The sequence below is a fragment of the Camellia sinensis genome, chromosome 7 (assembly GCF_055761805.1).
Source record: "Camellia sinensis isolate YWXY chromosome 7, ASM5576180v1, whole genome shotgun sequence".
Lineage (NCBI taxonomy): Eukaryota > Viridiplantae > Streptophyta > Magnoliopsida > Ericales > Theaceae > Camellia > Camellia sinensis.
The window spans coordinates 52,770,110-52,777,124 of record NC_138967.1 but is presented as its reverse complement, the minus strand read 5'-3'; the positions used below and the strand labels follow the sequence as shown (position 1 = coordinate 52,777,124).

The 7,015-nt window shown below is 34.7% G+C and overlaps 1 pseudogene across 1 annotated transcript; it reads right to left on the bottom strand.

The window, feature by feature from the left end:
* Window positions 1-4,992: 4,992 nt before the first annotated feature.
* On the bottom strand, window positions 4,993-5,844 carry LOC114268062 (ethylene-responsive transcription factor ERF020 pseudogene; annotated as a pseudogene). Its single transcript, XR_014334587.1, has one exon. The product of XR_014334587.1 is annotated as an ethylene-responsive transcription factor ERF020 pseudogene (transcript).
* Window positions 5,845-7,015: the final 1,171 nt, after the last annotated feature.

Below are 7,015 nucleotides of genomic sequence, written 5' to 3'. Positions count from 1 at the left end.
AAAAAATTGAGTAGATAAAAAAAAATTGAGCAGATAAATAGGATTTAGGGAAAGAATTAAACAGATAGACAAAACATTTGAGCAGATAGATATAATTTTGAATAAATAGACAAAAAATTTGAATAGATAGAAAAAAAAATTAAACAGATAGATATAAATTTGAATAGATAGTCAATGAAAAGTCAAATAGATTAAAAAAAAAGTCGAAGTAAAATTGAAAATAAAATATTCTCCAAGACTTTTTACTAAGCTATTTCACAAAGCGTGAACTTTTCATCAATAAAAAATATTTCTTAGACCTAATGCCTTATACCCTCCTTAGATTGAATTTATCACCAATCAACCCTAGTTATTATGATGATAGTCCTTATATTTTGGTCATTGTATAATTTTAGTCACTGTAATTTTAATTAGCTCGATTTTGACCATGAATTTGTGACTTTGTCTCAATTGGATCCATTCGATTTCAACTCTTAACATTTTTTATAAAAAAATATACACATAAATGTCATGTGTTATATTTTTAACGACAAAAGTATGAACTTATTCGATTTAGTGAGTTAACACTAATAATTTGACAAAATTGATACAAAATCTAAAATCAATGGTCAAAATTGAGTCAATTCAAATTGTATAACATAAAAAGCAAAATATATGGACCACCAGTATAATTTGTCTAAAAAAATATGATATGTCATCTCAAATACCTAGTTTATGAATCTCACTTGAGTAATGCTGGAGATTCCAAAAGTTCTGTGAAAATTTCTACTAAATGTCTCACATGAGTGTGAGGCTCACATGGAACCCACATGGTGTGGGTCCTACACTTATTTGAGACATTTGGTAGAAATTTTAACAAAATTTTGAAAGTCTCTAGCATTTTCATCTCACCTTCCATGCATGATTATTTTTTATTTTTTATTTTTTGATTGTGCCATGCATGATTCAAACTTATTTTGAGAAGGAGGTTAAAAACTGATTTTTTTAATTTTTTTTTAAAAAAATTTACCAAAAAATTAAAAAGTATATATATAATCTAAAAAAGTCAAAAAAAAATTATTTTTAACCATTTTGTTCCCAAAAACAAGCCTCATTCTACATACAAAATGGCTTATATAAATATCTAATCAGCAAATTGAATATAAATATATAAATATCTAATCAGCAAATTGAATATAAATATCTAATCAGCAAATTTAATAATTCAATCATAATTACTGATAAAAAAAATTTACCGAGTAAATGGATGATAACCACCTGCTCAATTCTACCTCCCTTTTCCACACCGTCGAGATTGCTACCCAGTCATTTTAATTAATTTTAATTGTATATTTATTTCCTTGACCAAAGGAAAAAATTATTTTTAATGAAAAAAAAAAATAAATTCAGACACATAATCACGTGTGTATATCAAACTGGAAAAATAAATAAATATAAGCAAAAAAAAATTCACATGCAAATGCGGGAGACCAACCATTATATTTATACAAAAAAAAAAAAAAAATTATTAAATTGGGTAAATTACATTTACCTCCCCTGAGGTTTCTGACAAATACAGGGACCTCCCCTGTAGTTTGAATAATTACAGTAACCTCCCCTACTTTACGTGACAATGTCAAGATTCCCCCATTTTTTAACTGCCGTTCACACTACTAACAGAAATTGATGATGTCATCAAAGATAAATAATGAAATACCCATAATGCCCTCAAGTGTCTCAAAACACTCCATGAATTGGGTTACATGAGATTGAATCTACCATTTTTTTTATTTTTTTATTTATTTTTATTCCTCTTATGCTTTCTTCCTTTTTGCTTTATTGACCAACACAACACAATCATCTTCCTTCCTTTTTACGTTTGACCAACAGAGCACAATCACCAACCAACTTTCTTCTTCATCTCTTCTTACCCTTCTCAAAGGCAACCAAATCAAAACCTGCAAATTATTTCATCTGAATTTTTATTTGATTTGAGATTTATTTCTTTGTTATGGATTTAAGCTTTAATGAGATTTTTTGTATTGAATCTTTGTTTGAGGTTTCAGTCAAGTCTTTGGAAGATTTGGATAGTGATATAGATTTGTGATTATTTTTTAATTGGAATTTGGGTTTATTTTTTTGGTGTGATTTGGTTTTAAATTAGAAAGGATGAGAGTGGGCAACAAATGAGAGAAGGGAAAACTAAATCAGGGGGAGTAGATGAATTTTGATTGGAGAGCATGAAAGAGAAGAAAATAAATGGTCATCCATGGGGAAAAAGAGGAAATAGAAGAAAGAGTAAGATTGTAGGAGAATAAGGTAAATTTTTTTTTCCCCCTTTTTTGTTTCCATATCCATCTTCTGGTTCAACTTCTACCCCTCACTGCCCCAATGTCTCACTCTTCCTTCCATCTTTTTTTTTTTGCCCTCAAATCCTCTACACACACCACTGCCTCCCTCTATATCCCCCCCTCTGCCAACAAACCTTTTTGTTTCAACCTCCATCTCCACTTTCTCTGTTCTTAACCTCTAACAAGCAACATCGAAATCAAGACAAACACCATTATATCTACAGCCATAGTGATCAAGAACTCCATGGACGCCGGTGCCACCTCCCTTAAAGACTAATTACTATGAACTCCTACAACGACGAACATTAAGACGATGAGATCTGGTGGTGTACGATGATCGGCAAGATCAAGATCGACACCACTGAGAATCTGCCTTCGACATCTCTCTCTCTATCTCTTTTTGGCATTGTTGTCTCGTTCTGTGCTCCTCATGGGTTTGGTGTCTCGATTTTCTACTTGTTGAGATATAGTAGCGTATACGGTTAGGGCAATGGAGATTTGTGGTGGTTGGGGGTTATGAAGTTAAAGGTTGGTGGCAATGGAGAGTCGAAGCAGGTAGAGGGAGAAGGTAGAAATTGGGTGTAGTGGAGGAGAAATGCAGAGGGAAAAGAGATGAAGACGGATAATTATCAAATAGAATGAGGTGCATGATAAGGTTGTATGAGAAAGTGAACAAAGGGTATTTTGTCTTTTTGCCCTCAAATGAAGGGGTAATATGGTCATTTTGTATAGGCAACTAACATTGTTTGTACATAATTGACGGAATGGGGGAATCTTGACATTGTCAGGTAAAGCATGGGAGGTTACTGTAATTATTCAAACCACAGGGGAGGTTCCTGTATTTGTCAGAAACCTCAAGGGAGGTAAATGTAATTTACCCTATTAAATTTAAATTAAAAATGGCGTGGCAAATGTTGCGTGTCTTGCCACTTTAAAATGGAACACATGATGCAAAATTTTAAATGAAAAGTGACGTGGCAAACGTTGACTTGATATATATATATATATATACTCTCACATGGGTGTGGGACCCACACACATTTGATTTGTGTGGATTCCACACCCATGTGAGAGGTTTGGTAAAAAATTTAGTAATTTGTTTGGGGTCCATAACATTTTCCATATATATAAATGTTAAATATTAAAACAAAGTGGATCAAAAAGAAATTTGTTCAAATTAATAATTTAAAAAGGTAAAATGACACAAGAGTTACGGAGCTGCTAGGTAGCTCGAAAAAGATTTGGCCCGAAATGGCTCGAATCTAAAACGACACCGTTTTGGTGTTTTTTTTTTTTTTCTTTTTCCCTTTTCTTTTCTCTGTTCTGAAACTGTTCTGGAAGAGGATGAACATGATGATAATGAAGAATAAGAAGAAGGTAGAAGATGGAGTTGAGGACATCAGCACCCACCAATCACAAAATATATATATATATATACAGATAAACACCAGATTTCATCATCATCAACACTAGATTATCTTCACCTATACACACACACACACAAACACACACACACATATATATATATATATATCACCAATCACAAAATATATATATACATATACACAGATGAATACCAGATTTCATCATCATCAACACTAGATTATCTTCTTCATCTATACACACACATATATATCACCAATCACAAAATAAAAAATTATACACAAATCAACACCAGATTTCATCATCATCAACACACACAGATCTGTGTGTATACACAGATCTATACACACACACATCTATATATATATATATGAGAGAGAGAGAGCCACCAACCCGCCAACCGGCACCGCCATCACCGTCTCCTTCTTCTCTTTCTCTGCCTTCTCTCCTTCTTCTCTGCTCCTCTCTTTCTCGCATCTTCTCTCTTTCTTCTCTGTTTCGGAGAGGGAAATGAAAGAAAAGAAGAACAAAAAAAAATTAGAATACCCAAAACGACGTCGTTTTGGGTATTTGAGCCAATTCAGCAAAAGAATTTTCGAGCTACCAAGTATTATCCCAAGAGTTAATAGTTTGAAAATGCAAAATGATTTTTTACCTTTTATTTTTAGCTAATTTTAAAATAATTTATTTCCTCGCGTCACGTCCGTGAGACTTGCCATGAGTCCATAATTCATTTTGTAAGATTTTTAATATATTTTTTATTTAAAAAAAAGCAGGTTGATATCATTATCATAACGCTTCATTTTATCAGGTTTGTTTGTAGATGTATTTTTTAAAATAAATACTTATTTTTTAAGACAAATATGAAAAAATAAAATAAAATAAAATAATTTTTTAAATCAATTTAATTTAATTTAAATTTTTATAAATAACAGATACAAAATACCTTACAAAATAAACAGTTAAAATTATTAAGAGTAATTAAAAACTCAAAAAATGCAAACAACACCTTCCGATCGAACCCATTAGATTATATACGGATAGGAGCCCACCTCATTTTAAAATATCATCTTGAGAATCTGAAAAACCCATAAAAATGCACAGTGCCAATGGAGAATACAATATCATCATACTTTGGTGTTTGTTTGTCTTTCTTTCTTCAACTTGTCAAGTGAAGTGTGTATATATATATATATATGTTTTAAAAAAATGTTATATATACCAATTAATATATTAATTGATTATGTGACATAATTAAAAAAAATTTTAATATTTATAATTTATGCAATAAATAAGACCAATAATAATATCATAACTAATATTTATATATTAATTACTACATATAACGCTATCGTATGTTTTAATTGGTTGCAACACCACCACCACACATAGAGTAGTAGATAGATAATAATAATATAATATGATATAAGATGGAAAGAAACAAGTCATAGGTAATCTTCAACAGAAATGTTCAAAGCCTCCTCTCTTTGTTCCAACTCATGACTACTCATCATTCTTCCCTCCCAAACCCCAAAACATCCATCATTAACGTTGTTTTCGTTCATCACATCCTTCGACTCATCACGACTCCTACTGTCTATCGATGATGATGATGATCTTGTCTGTTGCGTTTGATTCATGGCAAACTGAGCATCAACCGCCATTCCAGCATCCGACGCCGCCTTCTGTACCGATCGCGGCGACATGTCGGTTCTCACTCCGACAGGCAATGTCGCTGGAAAATTTAGGTTGTTGTACGAGGAAGGTCCTCGTAGACAGTACGACGCCACGTCATGCGCCACCGCTGCTGCTTCAACAGTCGAATACGAGCCGAGCCAGAGCCGATCTTGAGTTCCCTGAACTCTGATTTCCGACACCCATTTTCCCCATTTCCGCCGCCGGACTCCCTTGTATTTCTTCTGCTCCGCCGTGGTTGCTCCGCCGCCGCTGCTTTCGTCGGAGCTGCTCATTTTTTTGTTCTCCTTTTTTTGGGTTGTGTGTTGAAATGATGGAATTGAATTGGATTTTTTTTGCTAGTTGGAGAATTAAGGAAGTGGTTTATATAGGTCGAGCAATGAGAAAGTCAGGGGGATTTTGGATTTTGGAGTGGAGTGTATGGGAGGGCTGACCAGAGAGAAAGTGACAGAGAAAAGAAAAAGTCAATATTTTCAGAGGTCAAACACTAATTGTGGGTTTCAAGGCTTGTAATCAATAGAGGTAGGACGGTGGTTTTTTTAATTAATTTAAATGAGAGTGGTGTACCAATTAGGTTTCCTTTGGCAACCTCACATTTAATTTAAAACTTAAAAATTATTAAAAAAATTAAAAAGTTAATAATTTATATTAAAAAATTAGAAATTGTTTTTCTTTTTTATTTTTTGTATATCTTTTCGTAAAAAATTAAAAATTTATTTTAAACATACTAGTTTTTTTAAATCATATTTTATCCAAAAATTCAAAAAATTACTAAAAAAATATGTTCAAAAACAAGGCCTTAGTGTACTAACTAGTATATCAAACTAATTATAACATTATTATTGATCTCACTCACTATATGTACGGAGAGCAAATATTCCGACAAACCCGCACTCCTTTCTTCCAAGCTCCTGCTTGTCCGATCGACCTGCGAGCACAACGGCGGTGAGCTACCCGGCGGTGTGTGGCCGGAATACCCCTCCGACGATCAAATTAGACACACACAGGGATAGAGAGAGAGAGAGAGAGAGAGAGAGAGAGAGAGAGGATTAAGTGTTTTGTGTAAATCTCACCAAATGTTCATCTGCCTCAGCATGGGGGGCGCAGAATCGCTTATATACCTTCTGCGCCCCAAATCTACTCCCATTAGTCTCTCGACACGTGGTGCTGCTATCCCATCTGTCAGCGCAAATCTAGCTGAACATCACCTAACCAAGCTACCAGCCCATACTATTGGGAGCTCGGCAGCCGGGCTGCAGCATCTCGGCTGCCAAAGGTCGTGCTGTGTTGCTAGCCAGAGCGCTCCGCTCACCAAGCTCAATGACGATCAAGCTCGGTTGCATTCCGGCATAGCTGAGCTCGGGACAGCTCATGCTGGTTAGCCGTCGGCCTTTCTGCCGGGCTAACCCACGAACCGTGGAACCCAGTGAGGCAGCAGACATCTCGGTCGGACCATCACTCGATCGGTCTCTGCACCCTGAAGCCAAGTAGCTCGGTTCAACCATGCCTTGCCTTAACTGAGCAAAACCTTTCTGGGCAGGCCCATGCTACCACGGCCCAACTGTGTTCGGCCCAAATCTACCCGGCCATTACCACGGCCCAATTCA